The following is a 16,806-nucleotide window of genomic DNA, read 5'->3' as shown; positions in this document are numbered from 1 at the left end:
CTTTTTCCGCAAAAAACAGCTGTCAGCTGGGTTCTGTATGAAAATGGTAGTGCTTACCTTTGCATCGAAAAGTTTCCGATGCATGGTTAATTTGTGTCCGATGTACGGTGAAAATAGCATACTAGTAAAAACCAGCTCGAATAAGAATTAAACAAAAATTGAAGTGAAATTTAATTATAATTTATGTAAAATTACCAATCCATGACAAAATTCACCAAAGTCCGACTCGTTCCGTGGAAGTCGAATTTAAAAGAACGATAACTCTAAAAATTGCAAAATCATAAATTTCGGGTTATTCCCCTTTGATGATGTAAAATATGACGTAACTTCAAGGCCATTTGCGGGGTATTTTTATCACAATATAATAAACACAATCGGTATCATTAAAAAATTTAAATCTTCGTCTTTATGACAGAAACAAATAAATGCACAGAACTCTTAAGTTGAAAGAGAGTTTTCCGAAGCAAGGTATGTGTCCGATGCATGGTGAACTCACCCTACTAAACAAGAAACATTAAAGCACTGAATATTGGTGTTATTTTTTATTTTTAAAATGGCCGTTTTGTTTTGTACCAAAGTATGACAACCATTGCTGCTGGTCTAGAGGAAGTAATTCTAGATCAGAGACGTCTTTCTCTAGACGGTAACGATCCAGGGGTAATGCGGTCTGGACTTTCATGGGGGTTCTGGTTTCTGGATTCTTTATGATGGGGATTAAGTTGACTTTGTGTATGGTGGTTTGATAAATCATGGAGTCGTAGCTGTAGTGCTGGTCCACTCTCTGGCCGGAGTGACTGACCAGGATCACAAGGTCAAGGTTACCGTCACCGTCCACATCACCCACGGCAGCTACCAAGCAGAAGCGGAATCATTACTCATAATCACCAGCTCTCAATACTCTTCTATTTTATGATTTACAAAATATGAAAGAATTTTTAAAATTCGTTTGCTTCAAAGATATTCCGTGACTATAAACAGACACCATGTGACTTACGTGTGGTTCTATCCTCTGGAAATAACAGGGAGCAGTAATTAAGACTGGTATTCTTTGCTTTCGTTTTCCAGTTTACAGCGGGGTCTACAACAAATGAGGGACGTACATCAATGCTATTATATTGTGTGTAGTTGAGTGTAACATGGAAAAATTTCATCCCAAGAAAACCATTGTCAACCGAGGTGCAGCCGAGATTTACAATGGTTTTCGAGGGGTGAAAATTTTCTATGTTACACTCAACTACATGCAATATTTATTATATTACGCTAAATGTTTTATACAAATGCATATTGCAGTGATCATAAATTATGCCAAATCTACATTTTTTCAGAATATCACCCGTCATAAAGCAGTGCTGACTGTTGCTACGCTGGAAGGCTTCACTATTCTGCGGTAATACCGGTAGTGTTTTTTAACAAATGTTTCTCGACGAATCAGATTCAACCAATTTACATAAAAGTATATTATTACGAATTGCTGATCTGAACTGATGTTTTGTAAATATAGAACTAGTTTGCGAACTTTTGGTTGCCCCTCGTAAACATCTACTCCACACAATAGGATGTAACTTACAGGAGCTAGATCGGTAACTTACGGTAATGATATTCCTCGGGTAACGTTTCGATCACTTTGATGGGTGTGTCCGCTATAGTTCTATCCATTACAAAAACCTCCGATTTAATATCCACACCAGTATTACATCGGAAATGGAACTTCACAAAATCGTTGTATATTGGATCATCTGAAAATACCATATATAAGAATGGAATGTTGTGAGCTTTCTATATTAATATTTTTTCACGTGGGGCTGAGTTGTTAATGTAAGAGTTGTTAAAGAAATGCCCTTTATATATAAAAGTTTAAATCATTACATACCCTGAGTAGAGTTCTTTGACTTGTCTTTAGGAAGAATTGAAATCTACGAGAGAGAAAAATCCTACATTGCAAGCATTGTTGATTCGGAGGCAACATTAATAATTAACCTAATAACAGATTTACCTTAAACATTTAGATATGGAATTTCTAAAAGCTATTAGTTAAGATAAGAAAAAGCAATAATATACATGTACTAACTTCCCCATTGTTTTTCTTTTTTCCGAGGTTCAGATAATTAAAAAAAACTGCCGATCACCCTACCAGCCTACTGTTTCAAGAGTACTTCATATAGTAGTTCGAAGACTATAACGGGTGACACTCACCCAACCTCGGTCCCAATGGATATGAAGTAGAAATCTAGATAGTATATAGTAGATATATAGATATATGTGGATTTTTCATTACAAATGTGTATTGTTCGTCCGTCGGTGGCGACGATGACCACTGTCTCATCTTCGTGGGGGAGGTTGACCAGGTGGGTGGGTGAGGAGGTCAGGCCGATCCTCGCACGGAATAGTCTCGGACAGTGAAGGCAGGGGATGGTGGCAGCTGCTGGGTCCTTGGCGCTGTCTTTCCTGGCCTGCCTGCGTTGTTCTGCTACAGACGTCCTGTTGGCTTCACAGCTCTTGGCGCCCTCGTTTACTGCAACTCTCCACCCTCACCTGTCTTGTGGCTGTGCTGCAACTTCCATGAGTTGATACTGAATGCCTTGAGGGAGGCCTTTAGGCTGTCCTTGAATCGCTTTCTTGGGGCACCACGGATATGCTTTCCTTCCTGTAGTTCGCCAAAGAGTAGTTTCTTGGGGACTAGATGGTCTGGCAAACGGACTACGTGTCCCGCCCAGCGGAGTTGTGACTGCATGAGCATGGTATAGATGCTGGGCAAGCCAGCTCGGGTGTGGACTTCTGTGTCGGGTTTCTTTTCTTGTCACTTGATGCTGAGAAGCTTACGCTGGTCGTGTGGAAGTGGTTCAGCTCTCTGGCGTACCTCTGGTAGACAGTCCACGCTTCACAGCCATACAACAGTGTGGAGAGAACCACTGCACGGTAGACCTTAATCTTTGTCTCTGTTGTGATGCCTCTTCTGTCCCACACGTTCTTGTACAGTCTGCCGAAAGCAACGCTCGCCTTGGCCAGTCTAGTGTTTACCTCGTCATCGATAACAACATTCCTGAAGAGAGTGCTACCGAGGTACGTGAACTTGTCCATTACATTTAGCCGTTGGTTGTTGATGGTGATGTTGGGCTCAAAATACGGTTTGTCTGCTGCTGCCTATGCATGACTTCGGTCTTCTTTGTGCTGATAGTAAGATCAAAGTTGTCGCAGACATCAGAGAACTTGTCAACGCTATGCTGTATATTGGCCTAGGAGGTAGCGTTGAGGGCAGAATCATCAGCAAACAGGAGGTCGTTGATGGTGTCCGGTTGAACCTTGGTCTTCGCTTGTAGACGTCTGAGGTTGAAGACTGAACCATCAAAGCGCCATTTGATGCCGATTCCGGTGTCCTTATCATCGAAGGCATCAGTCAGCATAGCGGAGAACATCAAGCTGAAGAGCGTCGGGGCAAGGACGCAGCCCTGCTTCACCCCATTGAAGATAGAGAATGGCTCTGAAGATTCGCCGCCGTCTTGGACTATCACCTGCATCCCATCGTGCAACTGTCGAACGATGGTGATGAATTTTGTTTGTGCATCCGTACTTCGCCATGATTCGCCAAAGGCCTTCTCTGCTGACAGTGTCAAAAGCCTTGGTCAGATCAACGTAAGTGGAGTACAGGTCGGAGTTCTGTTCCTGAAACTTCTCTTGCAACTGACGTGCAGTGAACACCATGTCGACTGTACCGCGATTCTTCCGGAAGCCGTACTGACTCTCGGGCAAGAGGTCACCTTCACGGTGATTAATGAGACCGTTAAGTAGATGGAGAGAAGGGAAATTCCACGGTGGTTGTCGCAGGCCTGTCTAATTTTCTTTCGCTTGTACAGGTGGATGATTGAGGCATCCTTGAGGTCTTGAGGTACCTTCTCTTGGTCCCAAATGAGCTCAAACAGATGGTGGAGTTTTTCGAGTAGAGCCATGCTCCCTTCTTTGTAAATCTCAGCCAGGTGCTTTGCCAGTTGACGGCAGACTAATTGCTATCTGGATCTCTTCCAACTTGGGAATGGCGTCCAGTGACTGGTTGATGGGAACCTGGGGCAGTCGGTTGAAGGCTTCGTCGTCGATGGTAGAGGGGCGGTTCAGAACGCCCACCCGTCGAGTATCTTTTCTCTGTGATGAGTGTTAACCCGTCAGCACTGAGGAGAGGTGATGAACCTGATGGGGTTGCCCCGTACACGTCCTTCAGTCCACACTAAAAGTTCTACATGTCATGAGAGTTGTCGTAGCGTTAGATCTCGTCAGCTTTGGCATTCAGCCAGGAGTCTTGCATATCCCGAAACTTTTGCTGCGAGCGTTCCTCAGAGCGTCTTTATTGGCTGTGGAGGTGGGATCATTTATATGAGCCTTGTAAGCGCGATGCTTGTCCTCTAAAAGCTGCACGATCTCGACACAGTTCTCATCAAACCAGTCTTTGTTTTCAGGTGGAGGGCCCCAGACACTCGAAGGCTGTATTGTACACTGTATTACGAAGTGTGCTCCATGCTGCTTCCACGCCGTGGTCATCCAGCACGGTGGAGTTCAGGCGTTCTTCCAGGGTGTCAGCAAAGTACTGAAAGGTGGAAGGCCACTTGAGCTTGCCAACGTTGAGACGTTTTGAAGCCTTGGTACCCTGAGGACGTATCTTGAGTTTGATCCGGAAGTTGAGTTAAGAGTCAATGAGACTGTGATCAGTTCAGCACTCCGCTCCGCAAATAGCCTTTGTGACACAATCGTCCTGTCTGTCTATCTTCCTGACGATGACGTAGTCAATGAGATGCCAGTGCTTTCAGCGAAGGTGCATCCATGACGTCTTGTTACGGGTGGGAAGGCAGAAAACGGTGTTTGTGATGAGAAGGCCATGTTCAGCACAGGTCTGGAGAAGCAGCTGGCCGTTACTGTTGCACTTGCCCACTCCGTGCTTCCCAATCAAGCCTTCCAAGGTGGTGGTGTCACGACCAACTCTCGCAATAAAGTCACCAAGAATGATAAGCTTGTCAGCGTTGAGAACGGCGTTGATGACAATGTGGGGGTCCTCATAGAATATTTTTAATCTCCTCTGAGTTAGTGAGTTAGTCAGGGTAGGAACGTACGCGCTGACAATAGTGGCAAACTTTCATTGAGTGAGGGGGAGTCTCATCGACATCAGGAGGTCGTTTACTCCTTCGGGTTCACCGAATAGCTTGCCAGCAAGTGTCGTCTTTATAGCAAAGCTGTCCCCAGCTTCTCGTCTCTCCTCGGCCCCTCGTCCACTCCAAAAGAAGGTGTAGCCAGCGCCTCTTTCACACAGTTCACCGTCTCCATCCATCCTGGTTTCACTGAGAGCCGCGATGTCAATACTATATCTCTCGAGTTCGCTTTGGATCAGTGCTGTGCGTCTCTGGGGTCTCTCTAGTGTCTCTGTCGAGAAGCGTTCGAACGTTCCACGACCCAAGGTACAGTGGGATGATCCTTGTTTTCTTCTTGTTCTCTTTATTATTTCGACCGCATGTGTAGGGTCCTCACCAGCCGCGGTAAACTGGCTAGGGAAGGGTGGAGCAGGCAATGTTTGGGATACCATTTCTTATCCGCTCCTTTTTGCCATGAGGTGAGCAGTGCGTTCCTAAAGAGGGCTGCTAAGCCAAACTCCAACGCTGCTCCGGTCGGTGAAGAGCGACCCTATGGCCTGTGCCGCAAGTGTGCAGGTCCGCGACTAGCGACTTCCAGTGTACCCGCACCTGCCACCTTCGTTGATCGCCTGTCGCCACAGGGCTTTGGGTGGATGATAGATGGGATGGAGGATGATCAATGAGATGCGCGATGAGTTTGATTAAAGTGAAGAAGGGTTGCGCGTCGCCGACCTCACTCTCTCGTCCGCAACCATCTAGATCCATTGGCAAGACAAATGTCAGGACGTCTGGAGACGTGCTATATGTGCCTTGCCTTGCTCCAAGCATTCCACGGTACTTGCTGTGTCCGCCTTCTTCTCTGTTGCACCATGACGGTTTCCTCCGCAGTCCGCCGGTGCAGTCTTTACATGCGTTATAGGTAGGCAAGCCCTCAATCAACGGGGGTTTGAGACCCGTCAAATATTATTACTACTAACATAAATGACAAAAGGCGAATCTTTGTAGATGTGATATGTAGTTGATTCGGAATTCTTTTCTCTTTTTTTTTCAGTCAGCAAGGCAAATGATCACACATTATGCATATGATGCTTACATTTAGAGCCTTTTTTCCATAATGAGTATTGTTATGGTTTTGAATCAAGAAGGCTGTACTGTATTTAGTTTATGCTTGTTATAGACTGGGTCAAATTAGAACATAACATACATTTCTTTGGACGCCAACACCGTGTATCTCGCCCGTCAGGTCTTTGTACACATGCGCACCTCTTCCTTTCGTTTTGTACAGGTAGAGGTCGCGGTAAGGTTCTGTCGTCTGCAGTGTTAGGTCTGACGACATCTCGTAGTTCCTCATTGTAGAACGCCAGATGATGCTCCCGTCTTTGCCGTTAATGATAACTTTCTGGGAATGAAAAAGGGTGATATTAAAAGTATTTGTACATGAAATGAATACGTTATCATGGGTTATATATATTGAAAGCACTGTGGATGGTAAACAAAGGGAAAAGAAAGTTTCATTAGAATGACGTTACCTCCGATGAGTTGTATATTGGCCAGGCACCCGTGCTCCAATGGACCATAAAGTCCAACACATCGTCATCATCAAAGTAACCAGGGGCGGGCGTACTGAAAAGCAAAGAAACAATCGAATCGGCAGGTATATTGTATGATTTCAATACATATTCCTCGTGTACTTGTATGTATTTTGTCTTCTTGTAAAATACCTTCCTTTGGATTAAATTACTTTAAAAGTATTTTATAAACCAAAATGAATAGCAATGTTGGCATTTTAGAGATATCTTATAGGATTATTTAGGAAGTACCATTACGTGGATTTTTTTTTACAACTAAATGTTATACATACAAAAGAATATCTTTACTGAAACATGTAATTCGCCTAACGTAATTATTGATGTACCTCTCAAGATAATAATCCGACTCATCAATAAAAACTCAACCTTGCATTACTTTATTTGATTTTAGAATTAATTATATAAGTAATTTAATGCATTTTATCCATGGTAAAGATAAAATAATTTTACCTTAATTATGTACATTCTATTCTAGTATTCTATCTAGTATTGTACGCAAATACAGTGTAGTACAATTCTCTGTTATCCTTGGACTTTCTGTAAGACGTGGCATTCTCGACGTTACATTATTAGCGTCTGAAATTAACACAGCCTTTCATTCACTATTGAATTATACATGGGATATAAATTGGGGCGAATGTCAACGAGTGTATCAAGGATTCAATGATAGCATTTCGTACGGCAAAGAGGTGGGGCTTAAGTCCGTAGGCCTAAATTTGCAGCCCTTCACCGGCAATCGTCTCCATATCAGTGAAATATTCTGTTGTCAAAAGAGGTGGGGCTTAAACAATTTAAAGTTGCTGATGTTATTAATTTCTTTACCAATGAGAATCTGTTCGCCATTTGAGAGATGCTAATTACGTAGCGTCGAGAATGCCACGCCTTACTGAAAGTCCAAGGATGGCAGAGAATTGTACTATAAATTTTAGAAATCAATCATTTAAAATCGCTTACGCCATCGCACCTGTAAGATTCCTTTCCAGGGAATTCCACTTTCCACTTAGGCTTCATCGTTCTGCCATCCAGCAGGATCACCAGTCCATCGTATGCCGACATCACTACGTCATCAATTCCGTCACGGTCTATATCCGTCATCAGGGGCGGCACCATCACGCCCTTCGTTACGCCTCTGCATGACGAATTTACATATTCTTTATATTGGTTTTTTAAAAACCACGAAAAATTGCTTTCAGCACTTGCTTATTGACCTTTTTTTTTTTTCAGTTCTACAATGCAATAAACCAGATGTCTTCTCGCAAGAAGATTATTTTTGTCTAAAATAAATTCAACATATAAAGTAAGACATTCATTTAAAAAAATCGAAAATAAATCAGTCATTTCTCGGATTGTTGAAGTAGAAGATCGAGTTTGACGAGAGATTTTTGATATTTGCAAGTGTGATGCGCCCTTCTGGTTGCACTGACCGTAAGTTTAGATCTCGAAAGACTGGCGTCGTCCGCGTGGCGCAGTGGTTAGAGCGTCTGCTCTAGAGTCAATCCTTACGTCTCGAGTTCGAATCCCACTGTGGGACGTGGAGACCGGTCCTTCGGATGAGACCGTATAATCGAGGTCCCGTGTCGCAGTAGGTGCTGGCACGAAAAAGATCCCTCCCTGCCTGCTGAATGGCCGTTAGTGCCGAGTATAGGACAAAATTTGTAGCTCTCCACCGGCAAGTGGTGGCGTCTCTATATGAGTGAAAAATTCTCGAGAGGGACGTTATACAATATACAATCAATCAATCAATCGAAGGACTGGCCACAGAAAGAATATGATTGCAGGGAATTTGTTTTACGGAGTTTCAGACGAAAATAGAAGTGGATGTGACCGACTACAAAAATTCAAGATAGCGCCTTATGTGTGCCTTGTTTATTATTAGGTAAGGGGTAATATAAAAGAAAAATAAGTTTAGAGCCTGTGAATACCGAACTACAAGTGGTGGTGTCTCAATATGTAGTCTAAATTGATGTTGTAAATTAACCTTGAGAGAAACCAATGGCCTATATACTATGTTTAGCACAAATATGTTGTTATGATATTTGTTTTGTACATATATATATCTTAATGTGAAGCGCACTAAAGTGTCATTATTATAATAATATAGAAATTATTGTATTGTATTGTATTGTATGACTATCTTTCATGTTCTTTTTATTAGTGAGGGTTTGATTTCCAGCAAACAAATATTATGCAGAGATTACTTATGTTTATTCGAATATCCCACTGTGGGACAGGAGAACCTTTGATGACAAACCGAGGTAGGTCGCAAGACGGAAAAGATTTTCTAAAGGCCCCGAGGCCGATTTAGGTCAAAATTTCCAGCTCTCCACATTTCTTCCTGTGTCCAGTGTAACTTTGGCTTCATCTTATGGCTTTAAATCCAATAGAAGTCATCGGCGTCTTCATCGGAGAACCATTTTTAAATTGCAAATTTTGATAGCAAATATTTTCCTAGTTTACAATTTGTATTTTTACAAATTAAATAGTATTTGTTGTACTCTAGAATCGGTAAATTAAAAATTTTACCCTTGGGTTTTGATTTTTAAACTAAGGAGTTGGTATAACTGATAACCAATGGTCCAAATTTTATGTCACCAACAAATGTTGTATGATAGGTCAAGCATTCAAACCTTAGGTATGTCTAGAACCGGTCAAAATCAGTATGCGTATTGGGTAACCAGTTCTTGAAGGGAATAATGCACCAGGTGTGATTTCCAGCATATGTCCCAAAGATCGTATTTCCGATCGACCGCAGTTGTTGAGCTGAATTTTATATATGATTTTTTGTCATAGATTACAAATTGTGCATTTCGTAAACTAAATTCAAAATTTTGACATATGTTTGTGATTTTTAACTGGGAACAACATTCGAATAGGTCACTTATCGATTCGAGGGGACTAGGGGACTAGTTTGCTTTGTCCAATCAGTGAATCGTACTTTCTTAACTCTCGCAATGTTGAGCTGAAATTGATTAAACCAAGTACATTAGGTTATTGAATTTTTTATGGCATTTTTAATTTTTAACGGATCACTTACAATCTGATTAAAATACAGATCTCTACATAGCGCAAAGCAGGATCACAAAGTGCTGATTGGTCGCTAAATCTTTGTACATACATGTAGCTGGTTGGTGACATTTTTTTGTACTCACTTGAAAAGAACCATAATGCCTGTATCGGATTGCCTTTGTATGTGCGGCCACTGGTCGTAGGAACCTTTTGTTTTAGGGACACTAGCGTTTTTTGGTAGTCCCATAACATAGCGGTAAAAATCCGGCAGAGAAATCATCATAAAGTCACCTGCCATTTGAAATTTGAGTTAAAAGGCAATTACTACATTAAAATTTGAATAACTATTTTTTTTTTCGGACATAAAAGGTGTAGGAAGCAAAATTACTTACCGGGTATCGTTTCTCCGCCACTCCCAAACAGTATGTACTGGGATCCGTCCCTATAAGTGTAAACAACAGGGCTTTGGTAGCTCTCTCTATTGTTTGGCATCTCTAGACAGCGGATCCCCATACCTTTACCCGTCCTCCCGTCCAGCATAATCAATCGACCCGACTTCCGGTTATGGTCCTATATATAGTAAGAAAAGTATGGGAACATTTCCATATAATGTGAACTTTATTGCTAATCTGCTTTATTTGTTTGCCTATTTATGGATACCTCTAAAGAAGAAACTTACAAAAGGACATAGTTATTCCTGTATTGTACACACTTCTGGTGTACTTTATTGACTTATCAAACTTGTTTTTTTATGGCCTACGCTGATTTGTAATTCTTACATCAGAATCTTTATTGGGATCCCCGCCATGCATCACCAATATCTCTTGGACACTGTCTCCATTAAAATCGGGCAGTGCCATTGGTTGGTAGAAATTCCACTTCTGGGAAAGAAATCGTAAAAAATGGCGAACTTGCTTCCCAGAGATGTTTTCCTTAGGACAATTTCTTTGATTAATCGTTCAATCAAATTAAAAAGTTTTTTTCATATACCAGTATTTTATGTAATATGCAGTCATGTGTATTAGCCCCTCCAAATGACCAAACAGTTTGGTATTGGAGGGGGGGGGGCCCGGGGGGGGGGTGGTCACTTACCATTTCTGACGTCCACGGCCTCCATCGTGGCACTGCGTCCTCCAATGACACAGTCTATGTTCCCGTCTAAATTTAGATCGAAATCTTCACAATTGTTTAGCAATGCCCCGGATCTTGTCGGGACTTTCCATAGAACTTTTCCGTCATATCCCCTCATTCCAATGAGAGTCCCAATACATGGGTATGCCCTACCTATAAATATTAAAAGAAAACGATTTATAGATAAATTTTATATTTTTTTTTTCAAATGTTATTCGTGTATTTCCTTTCACAAATGAGTACCATGAGTTTCGTGTAATTTTATTCATCTAACTCTTTAACCTGATGCATTGCAGAATGCCCGCAAACTTCCGTTTGAGTCTATCTTAACAATGGCGTCGAGATCGGCAGTGGCCGCGGCACCAAAAACTACGTCTTGTAATCCGTCGCCATCAATATCGATCAGCCTCATCACGCTCTCTGTACCTATAAAAATTAATACAACTAAATATTTTCAAATATGCAAAATATCTTGGTGGCATCGATGGTGAAATCATATTACTTATTTCTGCTATTGTACTTTTGACAGTATTTGTTTTAATGTATACTCTACATGTACTTTTCAGAACATAAAATTACTAGTAAAAATAAGAGGTATATATGAAAATAATACTTGTGTAAACGTTAACCTTAAGTCCTATTAGAAACAGAAGGTCAAAATGTAAGTAAAAATTGATTGTATATTGTTTAACGTCCCATTCGAGAATTTTGCACTTATGTAGAGAAGTCACCATATACCGATTAAGGGCTTCAAATTTTGACCTTTACTCGGCGCTCAGGGCCATTAAGCAGTGAAGGTTCTTAATCGCGCCAACGCCTGCCGTGACACGGGATCGATCACGGGCTTGAGGTCTCATCCGAAGGACCCGAACTTTCACTTCAAGTGCCGAGCGCTTTGCGAAGAAACAATTGCTACCCATTTTTTTTCGACTTAGGTCAATCACGGCCGAGATTCGAATTCACGACCTCCCGATCACGGACCGAGCGCTCTACCGACTGAGCTACATGTACCTTGAACGGTTCATGCAAGTAGTAAGTAAAGAATACAACCAATAGCAGAGTTATCTTTCTTAAAAATATGTTTTCAAGCGATAAAAATCAATACTATTAAATGAAAATTAAACATATGGTATCTAATACATTAAATCTTTTTCATGATCAATCATTTTTGTTAGGTTTTTATGAATTGGCACATTAAATGTGTCAATTACCGGTATTTATCGTACGATAAACTATAAGTAATATTAGGATTATTTTAAGTATTACTTGGAAAGTTGTCTCTCTTATTAGAAGGTCAGTCCCCCAGATTTCCCCTTAAGGTCAGATGACACGTTCCTCAAAAATATATTTTCCCAAGAATTTTTCATTGAAGTCTAGGTATTATTGTTTTACAAACAGCGTGACAGTTTGCTTTATAGGGCGTGCTAAAATTTTGTATGCTGATTATCATTTTACTCATCGATTGGATGTTTGATTTCAATGGCATCAATAAGACTTTGCATATGAAACATAGAACCCAACAATACCACTGACAATACTGACCAATCGTATCAATTGAATGACATGTTTACTAGCATGCAGTAAACAACAGTTACACCTGGACGTAAAAAGCAAGTTTTACAACCTATAATGATGATATTGATAGCTACATATTACAACAGTAGCAGAGTAGCCTTACTAATTCTGTTCTTTGAATTTTCATATACGTATATAAAACCATCCGGTCAAATCATAACAAATATAATACATGCTTTTTTGAGGACAGAAAACGGGCTTAAATTTGACTGACCACGTGTTGCTGGTGAGTACAAATGCGCACTGGTGAACAATCATTCAATGTGATTGGCCAGTATTCTCAGGACATTGTTGTATTCTGAGTTTCATATGCAAATTAGTATTGATTCCATTGAAAAAAAGCATCCAATCGATGGATAAAATGAAAATCAGCACACAAAATTTTAGCACGCCCCATAAAGCAAACTGTCATGCTGTTTGTAAAACAATAATACTTAAACAATTTTCCTCACAATAAACCAGGGTACCTTACCAGGCATTTGGAGAAGATACCACAGGGTGATGTTTCTTATATAACCCTTACGGGTGATCTTCTGAATGGCTTATATCAGAATTTTTGGTGTAATTATAATTATTTAAAAACATATTGAAACAATGTAGAAATCACAAAAAGAAATACAAAACATATATTTGAAGAACGTGTCATCTGACTTTAATGTACGTATTGCAATTTGTAAAATCGTATCGATCCAATTTATTCAAAATACTTCTAGATTCTGAAATGTAAGTTTGTTTTTAAAACTATTCAATTGATCCTGAATAAATTTCATGTTTTATATACATAGTTATTACTTTTATTGCATCGATGCCAGACAGAGAAGACTTGGTCTTCTATATACCGGGTATAACCTGTCTAATCCGACATTCACTGGGAGACGAACTTATAATTTGTGTCGGAATAGACAGGGTGTAGGATTGTACAGTGTAAAACATGGAAAATGACCAGTACATAACATGGGAAAGAAATTTAACGTCGGAATTCACAGCTTAACGGGTTACACATGTTTCGGATTAGACAGCTTTCACTGTGTATCAACACGTATACATACCAAGTTCTTTAAAGGTGACCTTCCAGTTTGGCGTCTGTGGTTTCAAATTTTCCTCAGCTCGTTTGGTTGTGGTGATTTCTGCCACTTGTCCGGACTTATCCAACACGGCACCTGTCGGTGTGGTGATTGCACCGCTGGTGGTGTCAGACCGCCGCACTAACACGTAACACATAGCGGCGATAACCGACAGAAGCACTATTATTATGAAGAAACCCACCACTATAAGGGGCTTCTGTCGGGATCTTTGGCGGTATCTTTTGTTGAGTGCTATATAAGAAACTGGTCCAGTGTCGTCTTCAGAGTCAGAATGAGTCGCAGAAACCAGAGGCACTCGGTCGTAGCCATTCTTAGAGGCTGAAATTCAAAACTTCATATTATAAAATATTGTAATCATATAGCAACTCCTTAATTTATGACAACATTAATCAATTAATATAACAACTTCTACAAATCTTAGCAACAGTCAAAGATACCCATGAATTACAGAAATTTTGGAAAGGTGTTTAAACAAGACTGAGTTTACCTGATTTGGACATGTTGAAGTCAGTCGTAAAACCTGCTGGATGTTGATTTCACGTACACCATATCATGTCTATCACATTATACGACAAATGAACAATATGCAGTGTAGTTTCCCCCGTCATTGGTAAATGAACACTTCTGTTATAATTAAGTATCCTGGAAATACGTTACAATGTGATGTTTTAGGCAATCTGTCGCGAAAATAAATTATCTCAAGTACTCCCACAGGTTGTGTTAACTTAATATATGGAGATAAAACGTCCTGAAAGCCCATTTCAAGGATGATAGATAAAGATTGATATAAAAACAATCCATGAAAACTGTTTTCACTTTTAACAGTCTGCAAGAAATATTAACTTTTGTGGCCAAATTCTTATGTGCCTAAAGGGGTTTCAACTCAAAGGGTTTTTCTATGTTCAAGAATATAGATTTCGTCTATTTACCACGAAATAAAAATGAATGGTCATATGTTAGGCAAAAAGTTTGGTTGTCACCTATGTGCAAAGATGAACAGATAAAGCTCATTCAAGAGACATGTTGCGTCTCATACGCAAGGAAATAGATTTCCCTGTAGTAAATGTGGGAAGGAATTTGCACGTAGCATTGGGAGCACTTCTTCCTAGCATAACATTAATCCTTAAAATGAGCTTTAAAGGTCTGCTTTTGAAAATTATAGAACAAAGAATGTCAGCGACACCACAATTTTTCCCAGTCGACTGAACTGTCCAGAAGTGTTTGCAGAATCCGTAACGCTTTCAACCAACCTATTGCACTAAATTGGAATGTAATACATTCTTACAACCCATGCGCATGTCATTTGGCCCAAAAGAATTCATAAGCAAAGGAATTTTACAAATATATTTCCCTAATGCAAAAAATCACCGATTTGGAGTTGAAACCCCATATGATACTTAACCGAAGCCCCACATGTGCCCCTATACACGGTGTTAGTGTGCTTTGTACAACTTTGGTTAAAATTGACCCATACATTTTTGAGAAGTTTAAAATGTGAAAAGTTTACAGACTGACAGACGACAGACAATGATTGATCAGAAAAGGAACCATCCGCTGCCTTTCCTTTGTATCTTTATTTTCAATTTGTAAATTGAAAAAAATACCGGTAATCAAAATTTAATTATACATTTCCAAGTGTCGGTAATATTAAATGGAAAAAGTAAGTCCGATGTCATGATTTTCCTTTTTAGTATTAAAATCACCAAATAATATTATATTGTTATTTCTGCTGATTTAAAAGTGACTCGTTAAGGATTTAAAGATGTTGAAAAGTAAAAGAATTTTCTTGGTTGTCTTCTCAACTGAAAAATAGGTTAAAATCAAGTAATTAGGGGAAAAGAGTTACCTTTCCTTTGGCATTGTGATGATGAACGTGCGGCAGATTCTGTGAAACACTTTACCTTACCTTTAAATCTTTCAAGCTAAAATGCAAAAGGATTCGTCTTTAATTCACTGGGAGTTACTACATACAGTTTTTGTTCATTCCTCTCTCAAACACCTTTACGATAAGCTTAATGGCTCATGTCAAGGTTTTTGACATAAAGTGGAAAACATGATATTCTAGGAATGATTCTAAGTCTACTTAATATTAAAGGCGAACATAAGCACAGGAATTCAATTGTACTCAAATTAAAAAAAGCGCTAATGCTTGTGCTAATACTGTTATATAACAAACGTGAGCCAACGACAAACTGAAGTGAATGTCTGAGCCGATGGTAAGAAGCTGAAATATCAAAGAAAAAAGTCCATGCAAGAAAAAATAAAATTATCATATTGAAACTATTTTTAGAATATGAATTCCTCCTCTTGACACTTTGATCTAAAATCAAAAAGGGTCCTCTTTGTTACGATATATGTATGTCATATGATATATTAAAAAAGAAAACAGACAGATCAATTATTAGCAGATTGAGACTTAGTGCTCATAACCTTGCCATAGAAAAAGGAAGACATTTTTCTATACCACAAATAAAAGAATTTGTAATATATGTAACACAGGGGAGGTTGAAGATGAATTTCATTTTCTCTTCATCTGCCATAAATACAATAATCATAGGTTAACTTTTGAAAGGCATTTGATGAATTTTTTCCATGATAAAATATTAAATATGTCTAATACTCAAAAAGTTAAACTTTGCTTTAATAGCCATTGTCCAGAAGTACTGAAAATAACAAACTCATTTATTAAAAAATGTATTACATCTAGAAATGACTGCATAACATAATTATTTTACAAATGATGTACAACTTATCTATGATTATGTATAGCCTTAAATTCTATATCAGATTATTGTTTATATATAATGAACAATTGATGATGTGCCTTTGCCAATTATTGTAATTGTGTTTGTGCCAATAAATATTTAGGGTCTTCCGTCTCCAACGGAAGACCCTTCTATTATTCTATTGTTTCTTTTTCACTATTATTATTATTATTTTTTTTTTTCGTCCAAATTTTGTGCAGACGATTTCTCAGAGATGCATGGACGGATTTCTTTGAAATTTTCAGAGATGATGTATCATGATCTAAACTTGATCCATTTTTTTTAATTTTTGAAAAATCACTTCCGGTCGGAAGTTATCGACCTTTAATCGAATTTTTAGTGACCATTTTGTCGACACAAAAACTTAAAAACGACAAAAGCTAGAATGTTGTCATTTTCAGGACTAATAGACGACATATTGTAGTTTTGCACCTATACTTTCAAATTTTTGTCAGTGCTTCCGGTCGATACCGGAAGCGAATTTAAAAAACTGCAATTTTTCAACTTTTTTGTTTTCCAATATTTTTCTTTGATATTAGACATCTTA

General features: G+C 39.3%; 1 pseudogene; it reads right to left on the bottom strand.

Annotated features, from left to right (window-relative positions):
• Positions 1-527: 527 nt before the first annotated feature.
• LOC134265563 (uncharacterized) lies at positions 528-14,195 on the bottom strand (annotated as a pseudogene).
• Positions 14,196-16,806: the final 2,611 nt, after the last annotated feature.

This window comes from Saccostrea cucullata, unplaced genomic scaffold, assembly GCF_032062105.1.
Source record: "Saccostrea cucullata isolate Sc308-1 unplaced genomic scaffold, CSIRO_AGI_Scuc_v1 ctg296, whole genome shotgun sequence".
Taxonomy (NCBI): Eukaryota; Metazoa; Mollusca; class Bivalvia; order Ostreida; family Ostreidae; genus Saccostrea; species Saccostrea cuccullata.
This window is presented reverse-complemented; position numbering and strand designations above follow the sequence as displayed.